The 13,582-nt window shown below is 49.7% G+C and overlaps 1 protein-coding gene across 3 annotated transcripts in view; it reads left to right on the plus strand.

Annotated features, from left to right (window-relative positions):
* Positions 1 to 13,582, plus strand: part of LPIN2 (lipin 2) — a 91,966-nt gene that overhangs the window by 14,850 nt on the left and 63,534 nt on the right. The window contains exon 1 of one of the 3 annotated variants that reach the window (XM_025273164.3): positions 1,161 to 1,306. The exons of 1 other annotated variant lie outside the window; for it this stretch is intronic. The gene's annotated coding sequence lies outside the window, so the exon portion shown is untranslated. Of the gene's footprint in view, positions 1 to 1,160; positions 1,307 to 1,591; positions 1,704 to 13,582 lie in introns of those variants that run through there. One more of the 3 variants, XM_025273163.3, reaches the window with a different exon arrangement.

The following is a 13,582-nucleotide window of genomic DNA, read 5'->3' on the forward strand; positions in this document are numbered from 1 at the left end:
TCTTTGAAAATTTTTATCCACTTGTGAAGCCTGGCACCCAAAAGGGAAACTCGAGAGTCCTTGGGCCAAGGAAACCACCTACGTTTCTGTGGGGCCCTGGTTAAGGATGGGGTGAAGCTTGGCTGAATGCTTGAGAAAGGCAGAAGGAACTTGGAGGAGGAAGTGGTTGTCTGGTTCCTTCTACAGAGGCCACCTAGGGGCCCTGAGACAGGGAGCTGGTTCCCTGGTCCCAGCCCTGTCAGCCCACACTCCCGTCGGTGGGAAGAGACTGAGCTGCGGCTGGGCTTGGGAGGAGCTTTATATAAATGCCCTACTTTTCAATATCCTCAAATCTGTATAAGTTGTCATCCACAGGATGCATACTGAGAAGTTAATGGAATTTGGAAGGAACACATGTACTTCCATTCATAACTTTCAGTAAGGGCATAGGCAGCGAAGAGATAAAAGCCAGTGTGCAGCAATAATATCCAGCCCGAGCAATCCATTTGTTTAAATGTATATTTTCAAAAGGGGATGTGTAATGGGATGGGGGCGGCGCGCGGGGAAGTAATCAAACAGATGTGCTACTGGTAATCGAAAGTGGATTATGAAATACCGAGGCCTTGTATCTTTTTTGCCCTTTACTGTGTTCAGTCGCATGGGACTCTTTTACAACCCCCTGGACTATCCATGGGAGTCTCCAGGCAAGAATACTGGAGTGGATGGAGTTCCACTTCCTTCTCTAGGGGACCTTGCAGATCCAGGGATACTGCGCCTCCTGCACTGAGCCACCTGGGAAGCCCCTGTCATATTTATTCTTTTGGGGCAATTGGGCTCTGAGATGCTCGTGACGCGCTGCAGGGTTGCCATGGGGACCAGGAGACACTATTATAGAAAGGTAACGTTCGGATGGCCCCACGCCCGCCAGAGGTAGGGGCCCGCCGAGCGCGCTGGAGATGGGAGGCTCCGCGGCGCGCGGGGCCGCGGGCTGGAGGGCGGCGCGTGGCCGGGAGGGGGCGGTGGAGCGGCGGCGTCACGTGGCGGGGCGGGGCCTACGAGTCGCCCGCCTGTCCGCCCGCCGCCGCTGCTCCGCCGCCCCGCCGCCGCGTCCCATTCATGAGGGCCGCCCGGCTCGGCTGCGGCCCAGGCGGCTCCCGAGGCAGCGGCGGCGGCGGCGGCGGGATCCCGGGCCCGGCGCGCGCCCCTGGCCGGCCCCGCCCCCTCGGCCTCCCGCGAGCGCGCTCAGCCCGGCGGGTCCTCGTCGAAGCCGTCCGGCCGCCGCCTGCCCTCCGGGCGCCGGCGCGGGCCGGGAGCGGAGTCGCCGCAGGTAAGCGGGGTCGCGGGGCCGGGTCCTCCCAGCGGTGAGGGGGGTGGTGGGGAGGGGCGTCTCCAGCTCGGCTGCAGGCCGGGCCCCCTGCCTGCGCCCCCTGCGGGCGGGCAGACGCGGAGAAATTCGGCGCCCCCGGCGCGCGAGCGGAGGGTGACTCCGGGCCCCCTTGCCCGGCCCTGCGGCGCGGAGGCGGAGCTGCGGTCCCGGAGACGCTCTGCCGCGCGGGTCCCAGCGAGGGAAGCGCCGCCGGAGGCCGCGTCTCCATCCCGCCCCCGGGCCTGGGGGAGGGGGCCCGGCACGTGATCGCGGCGCGGCAGGGAAGTTGCTGTTATTTCTCTGTGGCCGTTCGTTCTCCAGGCGTCTCCGCCTCGGGGCTGTGGACCGGATCCCGAGTGTGAGTAGTTCTCCTCCTCCTCCCAGACCCCCTCCCCGCGCACATCCCCGTTTGCGTCGACCGTGTGCAAAGGATGCTGAGGCTTTCTCTCTCGACTTCTGACCCCTGCGGGTCTCCACCTCTCCCTTCGCCAGGGTAGATGGAGACTGTGCCCAGTGAATACTGGGCATGTGGCCTGGAAGAAAACCTTTAGGAAAACCTTTACCAGAAAGATCAGCCTCCCTTTCAGAAAGTGCTGGAACTCGGACAGTTCGGAAATGTTAAGAATTAACTTAGCAAACCGCTAGTTTCATTTAAAAATGCACGATTGAAAAAGTGCCCCCTCCCCCCGTCCCCACACTGAAAAAGTGCCCCTTGCCTTGGTGTCAGGCCAGGCCGTATTGAAGCTCTTTGCCCAGTGCGGATGCTCGTGAGTGTTACTGGTTATTGAAACTTGCCCTGGCTAGTTTCTAAAGCTTTGACAACACGTAGCCAGTCCTGAGATAGATTTTGAAGTATTTAGAAATTGTTTAGGGGCCCCTGATGGCTTATATGTTGATGGTCTGATGTTGATTGTTCTCAGCTGCGGTAACACTGGAAGGGGTGGCAGGTACAGCAGAGATGGGAGCAGCAGGGGAAGGGCCCCCTAGTGCAGCATCGTCTCTGCTGAAGGGGCGGCAGCCTCAGGCCATCCTGGGCACGAGTGTGAAAAGCCCCCAGGCCAGGGGTGGAAGGGCATTGGACTGTATGGGTGGCCGATTCCCTCCAGCTACAAAGTGCAGTTGGGGGTGATGTGTCAGATTGGAGCACCTCCAGGCCCAGGGGTGGATGGTGAAGGCCGAAGAATGCTAGAAATGAGACTGGTAGGTTCTGTTGTAATTGATGGCGAGGTTGAGAACCAACTAGAGAAGCTTTGTTTTGGAGGAACTGGAAGTGGGAGCATTGGATAGCCATCTGACACTACAGTAAAGACACTGGTGAGAAGCAGATGATTAGGATCGGCTGGGCTCTGTGTGGTTGCTCCGTTGTTCTTGTGGCTGTGAAAGGTGCTTGTCACTGGGGGTTGCCACGTTTGGGTTACTGACTGCACACAGTAACTTACTCTCTCCTAAGCTAGACTGTGTCCTAGAAGGCCAGACTCCAGTAGCTGCCAGCTCCCAGGGTATAGCTTCTAGAAGCATCTCTGTGGAGGTCTGTAGAATGAAGGTAGGAAGAAGCGGACAGTGTGTCCGTAACAGTGACTCGAGAGCTGGCGGCACTTCCTGAATGAATTCAGCTCTCCTGAATTGTGAGCCCTGGATGCACAGTCCAGGACATGCCACTCACTGGAGGTGGTAGTGGTGGCTTAGCCGCTCGGTCGTGTCGGACTCTTTGCGACCCCATGGACCGTAGCCTCCCAGGAGCCTCTGTCTCTAGGGTTTCCCAGGCAAGATTACTGGAGTGGGTTGCCATTTCCTCCTCCAGGGGATCTTCCTGACCCAGGGATCCAACCTACGTCTCCTGAATTGCAGGTGGGTTCTTTACTGCTGAGCCGCCAGGGAAGCCCCCACCCCGCTGGAGGTGTTCAGTGAGCTGATGTACATTACAGTGAACATTTTGCAGTGTTTACACATTAACTTGAGCTTAGAGATAGCTTGGTTCTCTGTGTTGGCAGCTGTGCTGCTTCATCTCGACGCGTTTCCTCATAGGTGGCAGGGGTGACACCCAGCTGGAAGCTTTGTCTAGTTAGGAGGTGGATTCAGCTGCCTCCCGTGGGTGCTTAGCAACTTGTCAGGAAGTGCCCCTTCAAACAGATCTGCCCACCTTTAAATCCTTTTGATCCGACCCCAGCGGCTGTCACTGTGTGTGTACGTGTGTGCCCGCATTGAGTTGCCCATCTATCACTGGGCAGTGATTTGGGGCCTTTATTTTGAAAGCCCGTTTTGGTCTGTGGTATTTCTCTTCATTTAGAAATACGTTGTTTTCCTTCTGGCTGAGCCCGAGTCCTCTGACTTGTCATTTGCCTTCTTTATGACGAAACAACACACAGGTTGGTGGTATGCAGCACCTTCTGTAGGCGGTGCGTGCATGCTCGGTTGTGTCCGACTCTGTGACCCCATGGGCTGTAGCCCACCAGGCTTTTCTGTCCATATGGAGTCTCCAGGCAAGAATACTGTAATGGGTTGCTATGCCCTCCTCCAGGGGTACTTTCCAATGCAAGGATTGAACCCCCTTCTCTTGTGTCTCGTGCATTGGCAGGCAGAATCCTATATAAATGCTGTCTTACTGCAACTTTGAGGATAGTTACTACAGGCTGGAGCAGGATGCTGTATGACTTTTATCTTAGTAATAAAGTATTTAAGTAAGTCATTTTGGTGGCTTTGCTGGCTAATAGTGGTGATTTGGGGAATCGACCTTCCTTGCCTTGGGCTTGAGTCTTTTAGTTACACTCTGTCACTCCAGCTAGACACTTCACATGTGTCCTGTCCTATAATCCAGGGTGAAAGTGGAGAGAGAGTTGCTTGGGATCTCTGAGTCCTTGGCAGTGGGAAGCTGGGTCCAGGTGGTCTGGCCCGCTCTGGAACCCTGGGACTGGGGGATTTGGCTCCTAAGTATCCATTCCCTCTAGAGGGAAGAAGGAAAAGAAAATCTGTTAGAAGATAAATGGTGCTGCAATGCAAGATAAAGCCCCGTAGTGTGACCTTTGGAATTAAATGATGATAAATTATATTGTACAATCTTGTTTGCTTCACTGATTATAGTTTAGAATCTTTTTTCCTCTGAAGACTTTGAGTGCTAAATTGCGATGATGCTGTTTGTCAGTTAGACTGGTGTTAAAATTGGTAGAAAGAAATGAAGAAAGGAGCCAGAATGCATTCACCTGGTAAAGCAAGGCTCCTTGGCCACAGCATCAGCCCCTTTCCCTGCCTTCATCTCAGGTCCGTACCAGGAGGGTGTGGCCAAACCCCAAGGAGGGGTTTATATGACTGTTAGGTGGAAAGTGAAACTCGCTTAGTCATGTCCACCTCTTTTTGACCCCATGGACTGAATAGTCCATGGAATTCTCCAGGCCAGAATCCTGGAGTGGGTAGCCATTCCCTTCTCCAGGGGATCTTCCCAACCCAGGGGTCAAACCCGGGTGTCCTGCATTGCAGGCAGATTCTTTACCAGCTGAGCCCACAAGGGAAGCCCAAGAATACTGGAGTGGGTAGCCTATCCCTTCTCCAGCAGATATTCCCAACCCAGGAATCGAACCAGGATCTCCTGCATTGCAGACAGATTTTTTACCAACTGAACTGTCCGGGGTGGGTGGGGGGTGCTTTTAAAATTATTTTTAGACTGTTTATATCAAATATATATGATTTGAGAGACTACATACATGTTCAGGGGCTGGGACTAGAAGGTGATCTTTTAGAAAGCCATTTGGAATGCGTGGCCAGTTTTTGTCCTGTTTGCATTTAGAACTTTATTACGCAGTGTTGTGTGTATCTGCAGTTATCTGCATACTTTCAACATGAACTATCCAAGTAAGACTTCCCTGCTTCTTCGGAGGAGAAGCATAGGCTCCCAGGAGAGCACTGCTCGCCTTGCCCTGGTAGCTGGTGAATTGCCTTTATCTGACTTTCTTGGCATATGTGAACAGTTTAGATAAAGTCTTCTGTCATTAATCTTATGAACAGTAACTGAGTCTGTTGGCTTTATTTCATTTCATATCCTTATTTATTTTCTATACCAATTCCCTTGATTGTTTTGTAATATGTAAGTTTGTCTGAACTGTGTCAACTGATTTTTGTTTCACCCAGGCAGAGTATAAGAATCTGCCTGCAATACAGGAGACCCAGGTTCCATCCCTGTGTCAGGAAGATCCCCTGGAGAAGGGAATGCCAACCCACTCCAGTATTCTTGCCTGGAAATCTCATGGACAGAGGTGCCTCAGGGCCTACAGTCCATGGGGTTGCAGAGAGTTGGACACGACTGAGAGACTAACGCTTTGAGAGTATAAGTAAAATTCAGAGTGGTTTGTAAATTCTAAATTGTTTTCAGCTTCTAGCATTTTTTCCATCTTTCCTACTCAAAAATCTAGAATGGTCCTTCTCGCCTGTTTTAGCAAATCTGAATTTCTCCTCTCTCAATTTCCTCCCAACCATCTCCACCTGCCTGAACATTTAATCCTCTAGACTCACTTCCCTTGATTGCCATCAGCTGCAGGGAGGCATGCCCTTTGCATGTGGTGATACAGTTGCTTTTTCGTTTGTTCTAGGCTGCTTTGTGTTTGCTCTCAAGTCATCTATGGCTTTCCTCTAGCTGCTCACCAGGGTCAGAGGAAACAACAACTGTTGCCTTAGTTTTCAGACACTCCCTGTGGCCAGTCTGCCCCCTTTGCTCTGTAAATACTGAACCAAAGGGAGTAGAGGAGAGGTGAACTGTTGGATGGAATAAGAAGCCAGATGTAAAGGCTTGTTGTATTCTAGAGAAAAGACAGTTTGAAGAGGGAAGGAACTTTTAAACAGGGGCACCATTGGGGACTGGTCATGGGGACAAGATCTGTAGGTTTACAAGTCTCTGTGAAGGGGGGAGAGAGGAAGGGACAGGTCTTCATGGGTTGATGTATGGAAGGCATCAGATCCAGGGTGCCCAGGTGGTGGTGCCACCTAGTACCTGCAGGCCACCTTTTGCGCTCTTTCCAGTTGTCTTGATTTTTACCTTTTTTGGTCATTTGTTAATTTAGTTGTTGTATATTTTATGTAACATTATAGGGAGTGCAAAGGAACGTGGATTTGAAAAGTTTAAGAAACACGATTAAAGACACTAATATTTCAAAGAGAAGAGGAACCAGTACCTAGGTTTAGAAGTGACTTGGTTTTGGTGAGTATGATTAAGTAATTGTAGATGAAGAGGAGATGCTGAGGGCTGGGGAAACCTCCTTCAGAAACTCTGAAGCTGGGACTAGTGACTTTCTCGCAGGAAGGAAGACGGGTGTGTGGCACCAAGTAATGTCTTCAGTGGCTGAATGTATGCATTTACCTATTTCTGAAACATAATGGAAGGGGTGATATTATCCTGTTTTTCAATCTTTTGTAAGATGTTTTCCAGTCTTTACTAAGATGTTTTCCTTTTTATAGAGAAAGGATCATAAATGTAAAGAAGTTCATTGGTTAATCTGGAATTGAAATCTACCTGAGCCTTTCTCCTGCCTCTGAATAAGAGGCAGTGTGTGGTGGTCAGGGTGGTTCTCATCTCTTCATTTAGTGGTGATGTGACGTTTTTTGCTCCTGATAAGCTAGGTGTGTCCTGCTGTGGTAGAGACGTGCAGTTTCATTCATTCTGAAAGGCCCTTGAAAGGTAGAAGCTCTTCAATATAAACTCATCTGTTAATCTTATTGTATGATTTTGTATAGTTATCAACTGGGAGACAGTGAAACCCATCAGACAGTTCATGTGAACTAAGTACTCTGAATTGCTGCTCCCTGGTATGAAGTGGTACTTCCTCTGATGGGTGGGTCATAGACCTGTGACCCTCGTAAACTGATGTCTTTTCCGAACCCAGCGTAAGTCAGGGAGTGCTTGGGCTTAGAGGAGACCCCTAGGGGACATACATTTTGTTTCAAGATTCTGTGTGAATATACTTTTGCCTCATCAGGAGTCTACGTGTAATTATGTTTTTCTTTGTAAGACTTTCCAAGACTCTTCCCACGTATTTCTTTAAAATTTCAACATTTTTGGATGAATTTTGAGTCACCTTAATAGCCATAACCAACCCAATGGGCATGAACTTGAGCAGACTCTGGGAGATAGTGGAGGACAGGAAGCCTGGCATGCTACAGTCCATGGGGTTGCAAAGAATCAGACACGACTTAGCGACTGAACAAGAAAAATAATCATAACATCTTTTTAGATAAGAACTACACACAAGCAGGACTTATTTAGGGAAGCATCATTTAAGAGAGAAAGTTTCCGTTTTATAACTAAAAACATTAGTGCTTTTTGAGAAAGAACTGATCTTTTGTTGACCTGGCTCAACCAGTTCAAAAAACTTGCCTAAGTAATGTTATTTGAAAAGTAAGAATTTGGAATTTGGGGGTCTTTAAAAGATAGCTGCTCCATCCACTGAGGCTCTCCGTCTGCAAAATGGTGCTGATGTCTACTTTTAGGAACACTCCATGTTTCTAGGAGGTGCTTAATGTTTGTAAGACCTTGTCATCATCATTGCAGTTACATGATTGAACACTTCTTAGGGCAAGGCGTTGTGGTTCACACAAATTATCTCAAGAGTCATGACGACTCTGGGAGGTGGAGATAATAGTCCCATTTTCTAGGTAAAGATGGTGAGGCTGGAAGAGCTTTGCCAAAGGCTGGCAGCTGTGCAGGGGCGGTGCTGCCCTCACCCCATCACCACCGCTCTGCCCAAGGACCGTAAGAATTCACCTGTGTCTGCTCGACAGGCTGGAGCCAGTTTTCGGGCTTTGTTTTGACTTGATTAGGTAACACTGGAGAACTAATTCTTAATGTCAGCGTCTATCAATTGCTAGAAGGCTAGCACCTGCTGTGTAGGCGCCTTGGGTTTCTCTGAGGCATTTATGTGTGAAAGCCAACGGTGCAAAGGCAAGAAGTGCCAGGGAGAGAACCCCGGAGGCCATGGGCCTGGAACCGCGCTGGAATCAGCGGGACTGCATGATGCCAGGTGCCTCTGCCTGCCTCACCCGGCACGAGCGCATCGCTGGGCTGAGTCGGGATGGAGCGTTTAAAACACGGCCCCTAAACGCTGGCCGAGTATTGGTCTCAGCTGAGTCCCCGAGGACGCTGATTCTGTTTAGTGTCGAGAAGGAGAACTGGGCTCAGCTGGACTTCTGGAGACATCATTTGTCAGAATCCAAGAAGCTCCCTTCCTCAGGGATCTTCCCAGGTACTCTGGACTGTCGACTTGCGCGTCCTCTGTGATTCCCCGTTACCTGGGACTGCATTGAGGGTCTCGGCCCCGAGTCCAACGTGGCCAAGCTGGATGGGGCTTCCAGCTGTCTCCTCCGCACCGTAGCCTCTCCCCTCCTGTGGGGGCAGCTGCTGAGACCCCTGATGCTGTTGAGTTTGAGGGTTTCTTAATTGGTGCTTTCTTCACTGTATCGTTTGACTCAACTTGCCAACTCCATCTGCAGAAAGATTCTAATGGAGTTGTAATGGTGTTTTCCTTACTTGTGAATAAATTAACAATTTGGGATTTATCAGCTCTTCAGTACAGGGGAACTTCCCATTAAATAAATACATTCATAGACCTTCAGGAATTTCCATGTTCTGAAATACACTTTTGGCCTTAAGTTGACTCAGTTGTCTCATCTATAATGTGGAGACAACAATACCTATACAACTGGGCTGGTTCTCAGGTTTGGAGGATGATGTGTGTTAAATGTCAGAGCCTCGATCCACCCCAGGACCGAGGCAGGGTGGTGGACTGGGAGCTCTGACTAGACTAGGGCAAAGGGCCGGAAGGCAGCAGAACACCCCCCTTGCCCTGAAGCAGCTTGCAGTCTTGTCGGGGAGTTAAGTCTGCTTCTTTGTGAAGCTGGATGGGGATGGGTTGAAAGGGAGCCAAGGAAGAATCAGAGAGACCTCTGTGCTTGTATTTTTAGCACGAGAATATGATGTTTGGTTGAAAGATGTTTATGTCTCAGAAATATGATTGCTTCCTGTGCTTAAAATTTCTTCCTTGACCCAGAAACTTTAATCTTTATAGTGTCAAAATAGGAAATATGCTTTTGTAAGTCAGCAGTTTTGTATATACTTTATGTACTACGTACATTTACAAGTGTAAGCCTTGGGACTTTTGCTGTCGTTTTTGCTCTGGCTGTGTGCATCGTGTCCAGGCTGTAGGGAGAGGCTTGTCTTTGTATCTGCAAACCAGAGCTGTCGTCTGTACTTGGTGTATATACTGCAGATGAACGCATAATTCAAGTTCTGTTGCTGACTGCTTTATAACTAGTCTCTAAGTAGTTGCCATTTTTCTGCAGGTTTCAATCATTTTCATAAAAAATTTACTTAGATTATAAAACTATGTGTAGTTTTATTCTCTGCTAGTTGAAAAATACTAATATACCTGTATTGCTATGGTAGCTGATCATTCCCCCCCCCTCCCCCACCTGCTGAATGTCATCCTGGTAAACTGCTGGCTGAATCTTTTGCTGATGTCCTTGCCATCAAATGGGAAAGGGCTTCTGTGTAGGGCTTCCTAGGTGGCTCAGATAGTAAAGAATCTGCCTGCAATGTGAGAGACCTGGGTTCGATCCCTTGGTTGGGAAGATCCCCTCGAGAATGGAATGGCTACCCACTCCTGTATTCTTGCCTGGAGAATTCCATGGACAGAGGAGACTGATGGAATACATACAGTCCATGGGATTACAAAGGGTCAGACATGACTGAGCAACTTGTACCTTTTTGTTTCTGTGTTAGGACATTTCCCTACCTGACGCAAATCATCTGGATAACATAATAGGAACTCTGCTGTATTTAAGTTTCCTGGTTCATTTGTTTGGTCTTGTTAATGAAAAGTACCTAAATCTCAAATGGACCACCAGGGCTGATGCTGAGAGTTGGAAAAGAGCTTCTCCTAATTAAAAGCCAAACAAAACAAAACCTCATGGTGCTCCTATGCACTTGGTGTTTATTTCTCTTTTCTCTAGTAGATTGCCTTCGGGTAAACAAGATTCTTTTTTATAAGGCTGCATCACATAATAAATCTCTCCATCTTAAGACATTTTAAAGTATATGTGTGTATATATATATTTATATGTAGTTTGCAAATTCAAATAGTACTTTGAATACTCTTCCTCACTCTTGATCACTGCTTCCTGAAAGCAACTCCTTTCAACTCTTCTGCCTGTTTTGTGTGGGACTTGGGTACGTGTGTGCACGCGCGCTGCTTGCCCCTCGATAGCTTGGTTTTTCTGATTGGAGGCTTTCTCAGAGAAAGTGACTTCCTGGTGTGCGAGGTGAAGATTCATCTCCTGTATAACCCTCCTTACACACGTTTCCTTCCATCCTCCCAACATTTTATAATTTATTTTCTCAATACTCGATGTTTATGTTTTCATGACTGAATACGGTTCAGAGCCAAGCCTGTGCAAGGATCCTGTTTCTCCAGCAGTTCCAGTCTTTGTCTTCTCTGGAGTTAGTTGCTGTGTTGGCAAGTGTGTCAGGCCCCCAGCTTCCGACAGAGCTCCGGACCCCTCGACTGGGTCCCCATGACCCTTGCCTGCCTCGGGCCTGCCCTCCCGGTGGGCAGGTGCAGGAAGGGCTGCTGGAGGTCAAGGGCCCCTCCCGTCGTGACCGCCTCGTCTGGAACTGGGAGGTGGGTGCTGCCCCTCCTGTCTGCAGGCACCCGTGGGAACATTCAGTTTGGAAAATCATGGTTTTGACTTGGAAATTTTCTTGGGAGTTGTCGTGGTTTCTGACATCTCTCCACCAAGGAGGGCTTCTGAGCACTTTCTGACTGTGTGATCCTCCTTGTTTTTTTCCTGCATCCATCTTTCATCTTTCAAAAGCGTGCCTTCCACTTCCTCTAACCACACTTTTTGTACTTGCCAGTTACTCCTCTTGTATTTCTTCCTGTTGACCTGGTGAGTGGATTCCTTTGCTAGGGCTGCCGTCACAAAGTGCCACAAATGATGACTTAAACCCAGAAACGTGCTGTCTCAAAGTTCTGGAGGCCGTGGGTCCGAGGTCGCGGTGTCAGCAGGCCTGGGTCCTCCAGGGCCGCCTCTCTTGTTAGGCACCAGCCTCCGCATTTCTTGTGGGCGGGCCGCGTGCTCTCTTCCTTGGGTTCTCGTGGCCTTCTCCCCGGGTGTGCGTGTCTGTGTGTGTCTCTCTTTGTCCAGGGCTCCCCTTGGCATCAGGGAGCCAGCCATTCGTTTAGGGCCCATCCTGACGACCGCATTTTAGCTCAGTTAACCTCTTTAAAGATCCTGCTTCCAGATAAGGTGGCGTTGTGATGTGTTGAGGGTTCGAACATCGACTTACCCTGGGCCCGCAGTTCAGCCCAGAAGAATGAGTTTCAAGAGGGAATGCTGACCAGGTAACACCCTCTGTGTCAATAGCGTGTCCTGTTATTGTAACCTCTTAAGAGATGCTTTTAGTCACATCTGTCTTCACTGAAGATCAGAAAACCACTCTCAGGAAGCAATTTTTTGATTGCACTTGGAGATTTTTGTTCAGAGTCTGTGACTGCTAAAAATTTCCACTGGTTTCCTGAATGTTTTATAACTTAGCATCTGAGTCACCTCATTTCGACTCTGGCCTTGATTCTACAGTAATTTGAAGGTTGGCAGAATGCCTAAAGAAAGAGCAGCTGCAGACCCTGGGAGAGTAGATCAAAGTCTGTCCCGCATGTTAGGTAGTCACAGTCCTGTGCTCTGTCCCCCGGGTTCGTTGTGCTGTTTGTCTCTCAGGTGCGGCTTTCACCTAAAGTCACCCGCTCCATTCCTGCCTGCCTGCGCCCTTTGACCTCCTTCATAGTCGTTATCCTGGTCTAGCGTTGTCTTTGTCTTTGCCTCTCTCTCTCCTTAGCGTTACAGTGTAGGTGCTGTGCGGGCAGGTGCCTGGTCTGCCCAGTTCACTGCTTGATCCTAGCTCAGAATTGAACATTGAACAGCACGTCCAAGTAGATGCTGCTTTTAAACAGATTTATGTGGGAAACAAGCTTTGTTTTCCAACATTACAAACGCTGCTTCACTGACCCACTGTTGCTCTTGGGAATCCTCTCTGTCTGTGAAGGAGCTCCTGTTCCCTGGGGCAGGGCCGGGGAGGAGGGGGCGCTGGCTGCAGCTGCTCTCTCTGTCCACCCAGAGCCCCGAGAGGGATGGCCCCTCCTGACATGTCTGAAAACTCCCCTGGGGCCCTGGTAGGCACAGTGCACAGTCAAGCAGGACGTGAAATTCAAGTCCTGTTTGCACTGGCCTAGCTGGAAGGCCCTTCCAGGTTTCCCTGGGCCTTCTGCAGCTGCAGCCTGGGATGCCGGAGCTGGGTGGCTGCCCGGGAGTCCACGGCCCTGCCTCCCAGCCTCCTGATCGCCACGTGCTGTCTGACAGTCCCCAGGTGGTTCCAGAAAGAAGAGGAGGAAGTGGTGAATTTGTGCTTCCTGATCTGAGCGACTTCCTCTGAGATACCAGGGGCTGCATGCCTGAGAGTGAAACGCAGGGGACCTGCGGCTATCTGTGTTACAGGAGCTGAGGCCTCCTGGCCACAGTCATGACATTAGTTAACTAAGCTGATGGGTTGGTGCTTGTTTTTTTTCTTGATCGTTTAATTGTTGTGCTGCAAGTCATGAGGAAAACCCTCCTCTCCACCGCAGGAGTCACTGAAAGGTGATTGAGGCAGTGAGAGAGGCTGGTCTAATTGTTTATGCGGCAGAAGTCACCTTCTAACTAGGGTTGTGGCACTGGAACGCATCGCGGCTCTCTGAAACCAGGTGAGATCCATTCCCACACAAGGGCTCGGCATTCTGATGATGGCCAGGGCTGTAGCTTTAACCTCCCTAATACTCGTTTCCATTTAAGTTAGAGAAATACAAGCTTCAAAAATGAACTGTGCATATTCGTGAAGTGTTGAAACCATCACCTCTCATGCAGTGGTTTACACTCAGCTTTGGCATTCCTGGAAAATGTATGGAACTTGGTGCCTGGGGCAAGGTCTCTGTGAAACCAGATGGTAGGGTGGGGAGGTGGAATGTGGTTCTGTTGTTCTGCGGGTGTGTGTGTGTGTGAGAAACTTGCTGCGTAGATATATACACATACTGTGTGTGTGTGAAACCTGCTGCATAGACATGTACGTACATACTGTCCTGGGATGAGAACAGCCCCCAGTGCCCACTGAGGGGGGACTGGTGAGTGGTGATCACTGGTGGACATTATTCATAATGAAAAACACTGACGTTTAAG

This window comes from Bubalus bubalis, chromosome 22 (assembly GCF_019923935.1).
Source record: "Bubalus bubalis isolate 160015118507 breed Murrah chromosome 22, NDDB_SH_1, whole genome shotgun sequence".
Classification (NCBI taxonomy): Eukaryota; Metazoa; Chordata; class Mammalia; order Artiodactyla; family Bovidae; genus Bubalus; species Bubalus bubalis.